Source organism: Lupinus angustifolius, chromosome LG01 (assembly GCF_001865875.1).
Source record: "Lupinus angustifolius cultivar Tanjil chromosome LG01, LupAngTanjil_v1.0, whole genome shotgun sequence".
In the NCBI taxonomy this organism is placed as follows: Eukaryota; Viridiplantae; Streptophyta; class Magnoliopsida; order Fabales; family Fabaceae; genus Lupinus; species Lupinus angustifolius.
The window spans coordinates 6,258,942-6,276,554 of NC_032009.1; the positions used below are offsets into that span (position 1 = coordinate 6,258,942).

Genomic DNA, 17,613 nt, shown 5'->3' on the forward strand with positions numbered 1-17,613 from the left:
GGATGAAATGATTTAAAAGATATATGCATATGAGATATGTATTAGGTGCCCTAAGCCTTGACTCAACTTAAACTAGATTCTAGTCTAAGCCTAGTACCAATTAAAGACTTAAGCACATTGATTTGTTGATGATCTTCAAGCTCTTTTAGGCACAAGTTGTCCTCATCAAAACCATGACATATTAGGAGAGCTTTCCAAAGTGTTCCTCTTGACATGCACACTTTCAATAATTGCATTGCTAGACACAAAACCATTCTAAGGAATCCCCAACAAAATGGTGTTGCAGAATGGATGAACAAGACTTTACTTGAGAGAGCTCTTTGTATGCTCTCAAATGATTGGTTATGACATCAACATGAATTTTGGGCCGAAGCAATATCTACTACTTATTACTTGGTCAACCATTCTCCATATTCAGCACTTGACTTCAAAATCCCAAAAGACATTTGGCCAGGTAATTCTGTTGATGATTCTAATTTAAGAATTTTTGGATGTCCTACTTATCCACATGTTAATGATGGTAAATTAGCTCCAAGAGTTGTTGAGTGCATATTTCTTGGTTATGCATTTGAGTGTAGAGGATATCGCTTATCGTGTTCTGATTCAAAGTCACAAAAGTTAATTTTTAGCAGAGATGTGACTTTTAATGAAGATGCATTATTACTTCTGGAAAATAATCTATTGTGGTCTTTTTCTATTAGTATAGGTAATCTGCAGGGTACTAGTGAGAATGTGGTGTTGATAGTGAAATCTACAGCTCCTAATGTTAATGCTTCATCGTCCTCTATAAATCAATCTAACATTGATGATCATTATGTTGATAATGATGACAATAACACTTCTCCTATTCATCATCAGGAAATTGATTATTGTATTGCCCGAGACAGAACCAAAAGACTAATTAAAACGCCAGCTAGATACACTGATGGTGATAATTTAATTGCTTATCCATTGTTAGTTGCACAAGAGGTAAATAATGGTGTTGAACATGTCATCTATATAGAAGATGTTTCTTGTGGTGATTCTTCATAGTGGCTAGTAGCTATGTATGAAGAAATTGAAAGTTTTCATAAGAATGGTATTTGGGCTTTAACAGAGCTTCCCAAAGGCAAACGACTATTGACATGTAAATGAGTCTATAAGAAGAAAGACGATATTCTCAAGGTGGAAATCCGATATGCAATGCACAACTAGTTGTTAAAGGCTTTAATCAAAAGGAAGATATTGACTTTAATAGATATTCTCACATGTTGTTCGTCATACTTCCATTCGTGTTTTTCTTACTTTTGTTGCTTTATTTGATCTGGAGTTAGAGCAACTTGATGTAAATACAACTTTTCTACATGGAGAGTTAGAAGAAGAAATTTACATGGAACAATCCAAGGGATTTATTGTTCCTGAGAAGGAGCATCTTGTCTACTAATTGAAGAAATTTTTATATGGCCTTTAACAAGCTCTCAGATAGTGATACAAGAGGTTTGATTCCTTTATGATTGGGCAAGTCTTGTATCAAGGAATCATAAAAACTCAACTCAATAATGAGTTTGAGATGAAGGAATTAGGTGTTGCCAAGAAAATTTTTGGTATGGAGATTCATAGGGATCATAAAGCTGGTAAGTTGCTCTTATCTCAACAGAAATATATTGAGAGAGTGTTTGAAAGGTTTAATATGAATGATTGCAAACTTGTTTCTACTCCACTTGCTGTACATTTTAAGTTATCTTCAGATCTTTGCCCACACCACTACACCATAATTGATATTTAACAACGCTCATTCAACAATGCTTATGTGTTGAATGCTGTTAAATGTAAGGCGAAAGAGAATTAACAGCGCTTATTGAAGCAAGTAACGTTAAATGTGTTATCTTTAACATTGCTTATTGAAGAAAATGTTGTTTAAGGCCATACTTCATATATTTAACAACACTTATTTAGTGAGCACGGTTAAAGATGTTATCTTTAACAACACTTATTGAAATAAACATTGTTAAAGGTGTTATCTTTAACAACACTTATTGAAGCAAGCGTTGTTAAAGATCATACATTCATATATTTAACAGCACTTCTTCAGTGAGTATTGTTAAAGGTGTTATCTTTAACAACGCTTATTGAAGAAAACACTATTAATGGTCATATTTCATATATTTAACAATACTTCTTCGATAAGCACTGTTAAAGATCATCCGTTCATTCATATGTTTAACAACACTTCTCCAATGAGCATTGTTAAATGCTTGTTTATTATTTCTCCTACTTTTCTTCTTCTTCAAGAGTTACATTTTTTTTCCTCTTTTTTTTTAGTTTCTCTCTTCAAGCAAGTTATCGGTTTTTGGTTTTTTCTTCAAGCATAAGGTAAATTATTATCTTATTTTAGCTCATTTATTTCTTTTTGATTCAGTTTTGATGATCAATTTTATTTCTTTATGATCAATTTGGAGGAAACATTTCACTAATAGTGTGATCTTTATTTGTTGTAAAGTTATGAAACTATGGTGTTCTATGTTTTTTGCTATGGTTCACTGGTTTAGAACACACGATTTGAGTATAATGGTAAATGTTCTTTCTCAATTGCTGCTAATTTTGTATTTTTTTATAACTTTTGCAATTTGTTTATAGATGCCATTTTTTATTGGTATTTGCAGCTTGCATTAATCATTGAGGAACACATGAACACTCTGTAAGGACTTGCACATTGATGGAGAAAGAATGAACAATTTGTGTAAGATCTCATTACTCATATGTTATTTTATAATCTTGGAATATGTTAAAGTTGAATGTAGCTGAAGTCGTTGGTGTCTATTGTAAATGTGATGGAGTTGGACATGCTTGTCATGTGTTTGATAGAATGTCTGTGAGATATATTGTCTTATTTAGAAAATAGACATTTAATAGTGCTTGCTTTAGTGAGGCTGTTAAATGTCTACTTTTTTACAGAGCTTCAAAAAACATTGTTAAATATAACGTTATGTATTACTGCACTCACATAGAAAGCGTCCCAAAAACGTTGTTAAATGGTAATTTTAAGCGTTGTTGTTTTGCTATTCTGGCGTAGTGCACACAAAGGAAGAGATGGAGTGTATGTCGCATATTCCTTATGCTAGTGCAATTGGCAGTCTTATGTATGCCATGGTGTGCACTAGACCTGATTTAGCATATGTTGTAAGCATGGTAAGTCGATATATGCATAATCCTGGCAAAGATCACTAGAGTGCTGTAAAATGGATTTTTAGATATCTAAAAGGTACTTCTTGAATTGGCTTGGTATTTGAGAGAAGTAAGGCTACAACTGATGATGTTGTAGGTTATGTTTATTCAGATTATGGTGGTGACATTGACAAAATGAGATCTCTTTCTGATTACATTTTTACTCTCTATGATAGTGCTCTCAACTGGAAAGCTACTCTTTAGTCTATCGCTGCATTATGTACGACTGAAGCAGAATATATTTCAACAATAGAGGGTGTGAAAGAGGCTATTTGGCTTTGAGTTTTGGTAAATGAAGTTGGTCTAACATATGGTGTTCTTATAGTGTTTTGTGATAGTCAAAGTGCTATTCATTTGACTAAGAATAGTTGTTATCATGACAAGCCCAAACACATTGATATAAAACGTCACTTTATCCGAGATATTGTTACTATTGGTGATATTATAGTGGAAAAGATTCATACATCAGAGAATCCAGCAGATATGCTTACCAAGCCTCTTCTAAATACCAAGTTTCAGCATTGTCTGGACTTGGTTGGTCTCTACAACACTTGAGCGCCCTTCGGGTCTTTATTTGGCGATGAGCAACATATTGAATTCGAGCCAAGGTAAAGATTGTTGAGATATGACTCTCATTTATAGTACATTTAAGCTTCCTTCATAAGCTTATTAAAGGCTTCTTTGTCAAGCCTTGGATGCTTGCTCACCAAATCTCCAAACTTGCTCACGAAGTCTCTAAACTTGCTCACCAAGTTTTCTAATCTTGCTATCCAAGTTTCAAAGTTCATTTTACACCTTTTACTTATAAAATGCATAACATGGAGAGCTTTGGTACATCACAAAAATTCAGCAAGTAGATTACTTAAATACTAGAGTGTTTGTGCTTATTGTGTGAGTGATTTTGTGGTGAGAATTCTTGTTCTATTTGAGAGAATATTTGTGCCACAAAATATTGTCCTTTGTCCTCATCATTATAAGAGGATTATTGTACTCTTCTCTTTTACATAGTGGAACTTTGCTCGTGATCGCCCGTGGGTTTTTTACCTCTCATATTGATAGTTTTTCCACGTTAAATCTTGTGTTATTTTTCTTACTTCTTGCTTCTCTTTAGTTCCCAATTGATCCGATCATGTGTTTCTGCTTAGCGCTCTATCCCTAGTACTCAACAGTAAACTTAGTGTTACAAGTATAATCAGTTTGTTGCTCCATTTCCATAGCTACCATCACATGTTTGATAGAACACTCATTCATCTTTGCAATAAGATTATGTCCGGCTCTTCTACTTGAACTTCGAAGTTGATAATAATTTTTTGAATGATGTGTGAGAAAAATTTGAATTGTTGGGAAGATGTTGCATCACTTAACACAGAAATGGTTGATGGATATGCATGTAGAAACCTCCAAAGCGTGTGTTGCCACACTAACCTTTAGGTTCGATTCGCCCCCACCAATTTAAGTATATTGGATGCAAATGGGATGAACAGCGAATCTCCTTCAGGATACTTTGGAAAACCTTGATGTGTTTTGCACCAACACACCAAACGTATCTTTCAATAGTAGTTTACAAATCTATGTTTCCTACACTTCTCTCATGCATTAGAGAAATGGAGGATGATTTCTTAGAAGAGAAATTTTGGATTTTCGGATGTCTTGAATGTGTCATTATGCCTTGAAGTGTCTCTATTTATAGAGAAATAAATGTCACTTGGTGAAAAGAAACACTTTTGAGATTCTACACTTATTCACCGAATGAGTATATACAATGATGATTCAATTTTACACCAAAGGAAGTGTTTTAGCCCAACGGCTGTGACACTGCTTGGCATAGAAGAGGTTCTGGTTTGATTCCTTGCGGTTGCATTGTTTCATTTTTATTCGTACTAATATGAATAAAACGTAACAAGACCGTCCAAGCTAAGAATCAAACTCATGACTTTCACTTCCTTACCAATGGCTACAACCACTAATCCAATTGTCATCTTGTTTCATTTATTATGAAACCAAAATATGTATATAATCGCCATGTGAATTCAGATATTTTGGAAATATCTCTCACAATCCCCCACCATTTTCAAAATATAAGAAATCTCATAAATCTGGAAATATCATGGTTTCAGATAATGGTATCTTACGATTTGAACCATTACTTAGTAAGTTATGGGTTCCACTTACTCTGAATAGAAATTGGTAGACAAGCTTTGAACCAACTATTCATTAGAATAAGCGTGCACAACTCACACATGAAATCTCGGTATTATTGAAAGAATTATAAATATGACACATTTGATAAGGCATTGTGTCACGTATCCTTTTCATGAGAATTTAAGAGTAAAGCCCTTTAACTCTATGAAGTGGCCAACTTCATTCTCATATAGGTAGACTATATCGGGAATGCAATCATAATAAGCATTCCAGCAATTTTTTGCTATATGTCTATTAAGAGTAAAACTCAACCTTCCAACTTTGTTCTTATGGTCCAAGTACTTTTATCACTTGGGATGTGTCTATAGTCAAGTACTTGCAATCACTCTATAGCGTTTTCCATCATTGAACTGAAGACTTGATGCTACTCAAGTATGAGTTGAGTTAACACTATTGGTGACCAATTAGACATGAGCTTGAGTCTCATCCCCAATGATGTTTTTCAACACCATATCTTTTGTCAGACCTTTCATTAAAGGATCTGCAAGATTCTTTTAGTTCTTATGAACACTATGGAGATTACTCCATTTTCAATTAATTCCTTTACATAGCTATGTCTTAAACCAACATGTCTGGATTTTCCATTATACACTTGGCTATATGCTTTTGATAGCGTAGACTGACTATCACAATGTATAGATACTAGTGTCATTGGCTTTGGCCAAATAGGTATCTCATACAATAAGTTTCTTAGCCATTCGGCCTCTTTACTACCTGCAACCAGAATAATAAATTTTGCAGCCATGGTGGAGTCGGCTATACACGTTTATTTCTTTGAACTCCAAGAAACTTCACCTCCACCAAGGTTGAAGATTCATCCACTAGTGGAAACATGATCTTCAATATAAGTTATCCAACTAGTATATGTATATCCTTCCAAACGACCAATTAATCCTTGCATGGATATATATATACTAACATTGAACATTTATTATGAACACTCTACGCAAGAGATGTTTACTTTTACAACTTTTGCTTTTAGTAGTTTACTTCGAATGTTGAATAATAATCTGTAAGAGATGGCCAGTTTTATTTGGATTTTGATTAAACACTTAATAGGAAAAACAAATACTTATTTTAATAATATGTATATCACTTCTGTTGATAAATGTCAACTCTAATATTGTAGCTTAGTGGTAAGATTGTTTCAGCTTAACTATAGATACATGTGTTCAAATCACAAATTTGTTTTTCCATTTTTCTTCATTCTTAAAATAAAGATATATTTGAAAAAGAAAAATAAATAATCCCAAACCAACTCCAGCGGGTTTCGAACACATCATTGGTGTGTTCAAAAGACATGACTCAAACCAACTCAACCACCAGACAACATTCCAAATTGACATTATATGGCTTATATATACACGAAGAGGTACAGTGTAAAATTTAAATTTTACAACCGGTTAGCAAAGCAACTTCATGAACTGATCTAATGCTTCAGAATGAATATTAATTCAATTAAATTCTAACAACAGCAAACAAAAAAACGAAACTTCCCATGCAGTGAGTATAAAACTCAAGAACAAGACTTTAACATACATAATGCCAACAACTACAACCACCTATGAACTATTGTGTAGTTTTGGCAATTAAAATTTATTTGGTCATTCCAAAACATTAGGAGAATCGTGAATTTTCTAACCAATTCATGGGAAGACATATTGTCACACCAAAACATGTTGTCCAATAACAACAATCAAGTATATTCTAAGTAAATAATATGCGTGTTTTTCATTAAATTTTTAGAATCCTCATCTTGTAAAAATCATTTAATCATGGTTAAATAATCACCAATTGAAATCAATATATATCCCCAAACCATATTCCTTATAAAATACACATATTTAATACAATAACATTTTATTCTAAAACCTTACTTATTCTCAAAAGGGAAAAACATGAGTTCTTAAAAATTTGACTTTGATACCACATGTAAACTTTTACTAGTTTATATGCATACATAAATATATTAATGTTAAGATCCAAAACTTCATATTTTCACAATAAAATAAGTAAGAGGAAGTGTACCTTTCTCATAGACTTGATTTGAGGTAGAAATCCTCCTTATAGATAAGTATATTCTTCATGTGATATTGATCTCTTCATATCAATAAGGTGTTGGTTTCTCCCTCTTAACTCATTTCTTTAAGTGATACAACAATTAATACAAAATCGAACCTAAAGATTGTGAGAAAAACTTGAATTGTTGGGAAGATGTTGCATCACTTAACACAGAAATGGTTGATGAATATGCATGTAGAAACCTCCAAAGCGTGTGTTGTCACACTAACCTTTAGGTTCGATTCGCCCCCACCAATTTAAGTATATTGGATGCAAATGGGATGAACAGCGAATCCCCTTCAGGATACTTTGGAAAACCTTAATGTGTTTTGCACAAACACACCAAGCGTGTCTTTCGATAGTAGTTTACAAATCTATGTTTCCTACACTTCTCTCATGCATTAGAGAAATGGAGGATGATTTCTTAGATGAGAAATTTTGGATTTTCGGATGTCTTGAATGTGTCATTATGCCTTGAAGTGTCTCTATTTATAGAGAAATAAATGTCACTTGGTGAAAAGAAACACTTTTGTTTGAGATTCTACACTTATTCACCGAATGAGTATATACAATGACGATTCATTTTTACACAAAAAGAAGTGTTTTAGCCCAACGGAGTTATATACTACATGATAATATCCTTAATCTGATCATAAACATTCTCTGGCTGGCCATGAACAGGAACACGGGTAATTCCTGGAAGATCAGCCATTGTTAGATCAGGAACACCATTCTCCTTAACAATCAATGTCAATGGGTGGTTAGAAATCCCTTTCCCACCTCCAACAAGTTCATCAGTGGCATTGTTGATTGCATCAGATACATTTGCTTCATCAGTTCGACTAGTTTTGTCATTGAACTCCAACACAAGTTCTGCCTATTAATTTTGTACCTTCATGCCCAAGGAACCATGGCTTCTTTTTCTCTTCTTCTCCCCTGTGTGGGCTTCTTTTAGTTCTTAAGTCCATGTTTCTCTTTTTCTTTTCTTTTGTTTCTTTGGGCCTTAAGTGTTAGTTAGGCCTGCTTCTCTTTATGGAAGGTTGTTTATGTTGGTATTTAACAACCTTCCCCTTTTAGCTTTTGTTCATTCCTTCTATTCTGTCTTCTTTTTCTTCCTTTAACAATGCTATGAAACTCTCAATATATTTTTCAGCAAGATGCAATAAAAGAGAATCTTTATTTCCTTCTTACATCTTGTTCTTCTTCTTCCGCTGCTTCAAGAAAATTAAGATGGTATCAGAGCATATCATGCTCTGATTCGTCTTCAAGGTTCTGAACCTCTGCCCCTCATCCTGCTTCTCAGATTCTTCATCCCCTCTGTTATTCTCCTTCCTTCTTCGATATGGTCAGTTTGAATATGGATCAATATTCCAATCCTTACTTTCTCAACTCGAATGAGAATCCTGCCTTGATTCTTGTCACCCCATTGCTGAATGGAACTAATTACCATTCATGGTCAAGAGCAATGAAACTTGCACTTGATTCTAAGAACAAGCTAAGCTTCATCGACGGAAGCCTCCCTCAACCTGCATCAGGTGATCCTATGCATCACCCATGGAAAAGATGCAACACCATGATATTGTCATGGTTACAACACTCGGTGGAAGAATCAATAGTAAAGTCAATTCTATGGATGAACTCAGCTGCAGAAGTATGGAAAGACCTTCAAGAAAGGTTCTACCAAGGAGATATGTTCCGGATTGCAGAGTTACTTGAAGACTTCTATCATCTAAACCAAGGTAATCTCACCACTTCTGAGTTCTATACCCAATTGAAAAGTATATGGGAAGAAATTGAGGAGTTCACACCCATCCCAAACTGCAAATGCATCACCCCATTTTCTTGTGGATTAATTCAATGTGTTAGGAATTATAGAGAACAAACATATGTCATTAGGTTCCTAAAAGGCTTAAATGAGCAATATGCTCATGTGAGATCCCAAATCATGTTGCTTGCCCGTCTTCCAAACATCAGCAAGACATTTGCCTTATTAACCCAACAAGAAAGGCAATTTCACCTCCCTGCCCTTCCCAATCTAGAAACAGAAACAAGAATTCTGACATTAGCACTAGCACTGAATCTATACCAAAGCCTACTAGCAACACCGATTACCCTAGTTTTAGAGGCAAGGGAGGCTCCACTTATAGAGGAAGAGGCACTAGACAACTTGGACCCAGTAGGACTCAATCAAACCGATTCTGTACCTTTTGTGAGAGGACCAATCACACCATTGAAACCTGCTTTCTCAAACATGGGTATCCCCCTGGATATCAAGGTAGCAAGTCAACAAGGATGGCCAATCACACTACTGGTTTTCCTCTGAACAAGGCAGATGATGATAATCACGACCCCCCTCCACCTCAATCAACTCAAGGTAAAAACAGAACCTTCACTGAAGAAGAGGTGCAAGGGATTCTTGATCTCCTTCAACAATCCAAGAAGACACACCACATCATCAACTCTGCTGCTAATATCACCAATCCCTCTACTGCAACAGGTAAGACTAACTTGAAATGGTTGTTGGACACAGGTGCTACAGACCATATAACTCACAACATTACTAACTTTTTCACTTACAAGTCTATAGCACCCTTGTCTATCATCTTGCCAAATGGAGACAAAGTCTCTACTTGCATCTCTGGGATAGAACACCTCACTGCTTCCCTCATTTTAACTAATGTTCTCCTTGTTCCTGAATTTCAAGTTAATCTCATATTTGTCCATAAATTGTTGAATGATTTACAATGCCATTTGATTATTACTCAGAACCAGTGTTTAATATTGCAGAATCATACCAAGAAGATGATTGGTTCAGCTAGGCCTCATCAAGGATTATTCATGCTTAATCTTGTAGCTTCAAGACTTATGATGACTAACTCTACTTCCTCTAATAATAACACTGATATTGATTGCTTATGACATTTAAGACTAGGACATATTTCTTTTTCTGTTTTACCAACATTACATAAACACTATCCTTTTATTCCTATTCATCATCTAACTAATCCTTGTGATGTTTGTCATATGTCTAGACAAAAGAAACTACCATTTTCTAACAGTACTTCTAATACCTTGCACCCCTTTCATATATTGCATGCTGATATTTGGGGACCATATTCTGTTCCTAGCTAATTTGGACACAAATATTTTCTAACTCTTGTTGATGATCACACTAGGTTCACTTGGGCTTTACTTTTGAAAACTAAGTCAGAGGCTAGACTTCACCTCATTAATTTCATTACTTTCATAGAAACTCAATTTAATACTAAGTTAAAGTGCTTAAGAAGTGATAATGGAGTTGAATTCTTGATGCATGACTACCTTTCTTCTAAGGGCATTATCCATCAAATAAGTTGTGTTGAAACCCCCCCAATAAAATGGGGTGGTTGAAAGGAAACACCAACATATCCTCAATGTGGCACGAGCCCTCTATTTCCAATGTCACCTACCTGCCAAGCTTTGGAACTTTGCCATCAAGCATTCTGTTTTCCTAATTAACAGAACTCCTACTCCCTTACTAAAACACAGAAGTCCTTATCAATGTCTATACCACTCTCTACCTGTTTTGGATAACTTAAGAGTTTTTGGCTCTCTAGCCTATGCCACCACCTTGCAATCCCATAGAACCAAGTTTCAACCTAGAGCTCTTAAGACTGTTTTTCTTGGTTATCAAGAAGGCACTAAAGGCCATATCTTGTATGACCTCAAATCCCACTCTATACTCATCTCTAGAAACACCACCTTTTATGAAAGCCAGTTTCCCTTTCAACACATCTCACCTAACATTCCCTGCCCAACCACATGTAGACCCAACAATTTCCTCACACAAGACCTTCCTGACCCTCCTAACATTCCCTGTTCAACCATTACCCCCCCCCCTTAGAAAACCCCCCTCTCACCTCCAAGACTACCACTGCAGCCTCATCTCTTCTCAACCCAACAACAACATTCCCTCTACAGGTACCCCTTATCCTATCAGTTCTTATATTAATTATTCTAACTGTTCTTCTTCTTACAGGAATTTTTGTCTTGCTGTTTCTATTGCCAAAGAACCAACCTCATACAAACAAGCCTCAATTATTCCCTGTTGGCAACAAGCAATGCAACAAGAACTGGAAGCTCTCTCACTCAACCACACATGGTCTCTTGTCCCTGCACCACCCAACAAATCAATTATCGGTTGTAGATGGGTATATAAAACTAAATACTTAGCAGATGGGTCCCTAGACAGATATAAAGCCAAATTAGTGGCAAAGGGCTTCACACAACTAGAAGGGGTCGACTATTTTGAGACCTTCTCCCCTGTGGTCAAAATCACCACCATCAGAGTCATTATAGCCTTGGCAGCTGCCAAATCATGTTTCTTGGAACAATTGGACATCAACAACGCCTTCCTTCATGGTGATCTTCATGAACATGTATATATGCAGCCCCCCTGGTCTTCTTCCTCCTAATTCTACTCTTGTTTGCAAACTTCATAAGTCCCTCTATGGACTAAAACAGGCCAGTCGTGAGTGGCATATAACTCTCTCTACTAAACTCATCTCTTTGGGCTTCACTCATTCTTCAGCTGATCAAGCCCTCTTCACAAAATCAACAACCAACTCTTTCACAACAATTATTGTTTATGTTGATGATCTTGTTCTCACTGGTAACAACTTCTCTGAAATTCAATCTGTCAAAACTGTTCTGGACAATTCATACAAAATCAAGGATCTTGGGCACCTACGTTACTTCCTAGGCCTTGAAATTGCTAGATCATCACAAGGCATCCACCTCAACCAACGCAAATACACTCTATCCTTGTTAGAAGAATCCGACAACTTGGCTTCCAAACCATCATCTACTCCCTTTGATCCTGCTATTAAGCTTGAATTAAATCAAGGCTCTCCTCTCCAAGACCCCTCTCTATATAGAAGACTTGTTGGAAAACTCATATACCTCACAATTTCCAGGCCAGATATTTCTTATGTCGTGCAACAATTGAGCTTGTACATGTCTCAACCTCAAACTACCCATCTCACAACAGCCATGCGCGTTCTTCATTACCTCAAAGCTGCTCCCTCCCAAGGTCTCTTCTTCTCCTCTTCATCTCCCTTGAAGCTATCTGCTTTTGCTGATTCGGATTGGGCGAGTTGTCTTGATACCCGCAAATCCATTACTGGTTTTAGCATCTTTCTGGGCTCTTCTCTCATCTCTTGGAAGACCAAGAAACAAAACACTGTTAGTCGTTCTTCATCCGAAGCTGAATATCGAGCATTGGGCGCTCTTGCTTGTGAGATACAATGGTTACATTATCTCTTTCGTGACTTACATCTTCCACCCTCCACTTCCACTTCGGTTTACTGTGACAACCGCTCTTCTATTTATCTGGCTCACAATCCTGTTTTTCACGAACGCACTAAACATATCGAAATCGACTATCATGTCGTTCGTGAGAAAATCCAGCAAGGCATTATTCACCTCCTTCCAATTGCCTCTGCGGATCAACTTGCAGATGCCTTCACAAAGCCTCTTCCCCCTAAGGCTTTCAAGCTCTTCGTTTCCAAGCCGGGACTCTTAGATTTGCACCGTCCACCTTGAGGGGGTGTTAATTTTGTGCCTTCATGCCCAAGGAACCATGGCTTCTTTTTCTCTTCTTCTCCCCTGCGTGGGCTTCTTTTAGTTCTTAAGTCCATGTTTCTCTTTTTCTTTTCTTTTGTTTCTTTGGGCCTTAAGTGTTAGTTAAGCCCACTTCTCTTTATGGAAGGTTGTTTATGTTGGTATTTAACAACCTTCCCCTTTTAGCTTTTGTTCATTCCTTATATTCTGTCTTCTTTTTCTTCCTTTAACAATGCTATGAAACTCTCAATATATTTTTCAGCAAGATTCAATAAAAGAGAATCTTTATTTCCTTCTTACATCTTGTTCTTCTTCTTCCGCTGCTTCAAGAAAATTAAGACTGGCTTTGGAAGTGAATGATTTTGGAGCCTCATGATCAAGGGAACCCTAGTGCAAATGCCTTGTCGACGGGGTAAGCTTATACCTGCAAGAGATTCAAGAACACTGGATTTTCCACAAGATTGGTCACCAACAACAACAATTGTTGGAAGTTGTATTCCTTCTTTGGCCACGTTGAGTCTTCCTAGGTTCTCAACTACATCAAGAACTGGACGAATTTTTTCATTGTAGGAGGACACAATTGGTGCAACAACAGCTAAAGGTTGAACTTGAACCAGTTCTGCATGGTTGAATGCAAGTGAGTTATCACTTTGTTTAACAACTTTAACTTTCCTTGATCCTGCCATTTGTGAAGTACAAACACACTTAATAAATACAAAGGCTTTTTGGGGAGATTGTGTTATGATGAGTGAAGTATCAACTGAAATGCATATTTATAGAGAAGCTAAGGTGAAAATGAAAGGTTACAACGACGTTTGCTATTATAGAGAAGCTGAGTGGGAGATGAAATGAGGGGGACAAAAGGACAATTTAGCTGTGGGAAATTTTTTGAGTTCACCATATAGGTAACGAAATTGACAATAAACTCTGCCTTCAAAATTTGATTTGTTAGTTAGTTTCATCAAATAAGTCGAATTTAATCTAAAAATTGAACTCGTTAAATAAACAAGTTAATGAACTAACTCGATATATATATATATATAAACTAAGTTTTTATGCTTATTGTTATTATATTATGGCAAATGCATTATTTTTTATGATTGTTGTTATTATATATATAAACATCATTATATTTATATATATAACTTTTTGTATTATATTTTTAAATGAATTAATTATTTAAATTGTCAAAATGAACCAGTTCAAGCTAAGCCGAACAATTTGTGAACTTTAATTGAATCAAACTCAAGCTAAAAAATAATTGTATCGATGAAATATAAATCTATTTGTCTAAGTAATATATTCAATGAAATATATAAATATAAATCAATAAAATATAAAATCTATTTGTCTAAGTAATATAACATTTTATGTTATATGTTGATAAGCATGATTGTCAAAATCATGATCCTACTCGTGAGATCACACGATCTTATGATTCTTGACCCTTACTCCATGTTCGATCTTATTCTTAGGCAAACCTTTATGGGACTGAGTGGGATCGTCGTGTGGGTGCGTAAAAATGGTGGAATCTACGAGCCCAATGACTCTTAAACCTCTTTCACTCTCTATCTAATTCACTTTCTCTCTCATCATGCACTTCTGAAACATTCTTCACTTTCATTCTCTTTGTGATATTTGTAACACCGTGTTTTCACGAGCATGTTTAATTAAGTAATTATTTGTTAATGAATTAATTATAGAAACTAATCAGTAATGTTTTAGGCTAAACCTCAGTTGAGTTTTAGTCTTGTATGATAATATTATTGCTTTCCCTAATTTTTCAAAACTTTTGGAGAATAAAAGTTTCGAGACGATTTCAGGTCATCTTATCGAGTTTTTGGTCCGTTTTTTAGTTCCGTAACTCAGAATCGAATTCCGATTTCTCCATTTGCTTCAAAATATTATTTCTAGTCAAAATAGACACCAAGTTTGTCCTTAACTCATATCTAGTTATTTTACACATCGAGATTCAAGTTTCGACTTTTCGTGCAAAAAACCTAAATCAGTAGATTGTATATTTCCGGACGAAGTTACTCGATAATACTCGGACACAAATTCAATTACGAAATCACGTCGGATAAATCAAGTCGGAGTATTAATCACATCATGGGTCAATGGCTTTTCAAACAAGCAAAGTCAAAGCTTCCACAATCTTCTAAAACACTCCCCAAATCTCCTCACTCCACCACCAGTAGACACATCACTTAAGCTAGCCTAAAGCTAGATTGTTTCTCATTAATTTTCAGATTTGAGAGATGGTGAGGCTCTCCTATAAATACCTCACCTCATCCTCTCATTTTTACACTAATTTTCCTAAAGAAAGTTAATGTATTCTTTCTCTTTTTCTCTTCTCCATTTTTCTCCATATACACCATGAAAAAATCATGATCTCTTAGTATGTTATTCATGGAGTTGAGTTTATATTTTTTTTTCTTTAAATATTTTGTAAGTCATGACTAAAGGGGATGATAATGAAATCATATGAACTTTTGTGTAGTTTTTGACTTATGTAAAACTTAAAATTTCTTCCTTGTTCTTAGATGGAAAAATTATATATTTGGATAAGGTTAGATGAGTGTATTTTCTTTAGAAATATTAGAAATTATTGTTAGTATTTGAATATGTTTAAATGTGATGATTTGAACATCAAAAGAACCTTTATTGTGTTTAAGAAAAGTTTATGACTATTCTTGAAAGTTCAAAAAGTTTATGAGTTTTTGTTGAAAAAATTTCATTTTTAAAAGGTATTATGTGTAAAAGGTTGTTTAGCATATGTTATTATTTGATTTCCAAGTTAAAGTAATGATTTGGGATAAAAGATGATTTATTAAAGTTTTGACTTCATAAACTTAAAGTGTTATGAAGTTTTGGATAGTAAAGTCGTAAAAGTGTTAACTTATGATTTATAGTTCATGACAATGAAATCAACACCTATTAACCCTTGAGGTTATCCTAAAATTTGGAAGTGTTGAGATGATCATGAAATTAGTTGTGCTTTCTTTAGTAGCATACTTTAAACGAGGAGATTGACCTTAAAAGTCTTGACTGAAAGTGTGCATGTCAAGAGGAACACTTTGGAAAGCTCTCTTTATATGTCATGGCTTTGATGAGGACAACATGTGCCTAAAAGAGCTTGAAGATCATCAACAAATCAACGTGCTTAAGTCTTTAATTAGTACTAGGCTTAGACTAGAATCTAGTTTAAGTTGAGTCAAGGCTTAGGGCACCTAATACATATCTCATATGCATATATCTTTTAAATCATTTCATCCTTGAGATATGTCATTCATAATATGTTCATGCATTACATAAATACATGTATATGTGCATTCTAGGCATAAACTAAGTGTTAAACATGTATTAACTAAGTGCATAACGTATTTGATGTTTTGTATTTAAAAATACACATTTTAATTACTGTTAATCGATTAACCAATCCTTTAATCGATTAACCCAACTGCTGTGATAAGTGGTTGCTACTGGAACACGTTTTTTAAATGCTGTTAATCGATTAAGGCATTACGTTAATCGATTAACCTAACTGTTTGTTAAGTTGTTGGAACTGAAAAACTGAAAACTGAATCAGTTATAATTTTTAATCCCGTTAATCGATTAAGATGGCATTTAATCGATTATCTGGGGTTCTGGACTGATTCTTTATAAACTGCGTTTTCAAAATTAATCTCATAAGTTGCATGTTGCATTTATTAGAGAGTTAGAGCATTTTACGTGATAATTGTTACATCTATGTGTTAAGTGCATTTGTGAGTTTAGAAATGAGAGATTCTATGCTTTAGGATTGAGTGCATTTCATGTTATAATCTCTCATGTTTTCCCTCACATGTTCATGCATATTTTGATGCTTTTTCATGAAGTTTTATGATTCTGTAACTTCTGTTTTCATAACTAATACTTGTCATTTCACATGAATTTGTATTAGATGTGCATTAGAGTAAAGCCTTCTTGTTATATTTGAGCTTAGAAATAGCTTTATTTTACTCTTGTAATTGTTGTATAATTGTTGTAAAGGGAATCTCTTGGTGTCTTATCACCGTTAGAGATTGAGTGTTTCTTCATAATTGCTTAGAGTGTAAGAAAAGGAAAGAACAAGAGATTCTTTGGCTGAGGCTACGCCGAAAGAAACGTTTTCTTTGTCGGTAGGAAGGGAGTCAAACCATTGAATAGTTTCTTTGATTTCTTGTCATTTGCTAAGTGTTGTAATTGGATAATGTGTTTGTAAATTACATTGATTCGATTATAGTGAAGGAAATCTCCCAAGTCAGCCGGGAGGCCTGGATGTAGTTTGCAGTGGACAGCAAACGAACCAGGATAAAAATTCGCGTTGCAGGATTTGTTTTCTCTCTCTCTCTTTGCTGTTTTTCAATCGATTAATTTGTATATTGGATTCAAATTGATACATTCTGTTCATATGCTACTAGATGTTATTCTGATATACAATCTGTAAGCTCTGTATTCGTTCCGTTATCGGTTAACTGTTCTGCAATTAATCATTTTCTGTAATAGCTTACTGTTTGTGTTTAA

The 17,613-nt window shown here is 34.9% G+C and overlaps 1 pseudogene; it reads right to left on the bottom strand.

Annotated features, from left to right (window-relative positions):
- The window catches only part of LOC109344235, a 13,779-nt pseudogene continuing 4,237 nt past the window's right edge, over positions 8,072–17,613 (bottom strand).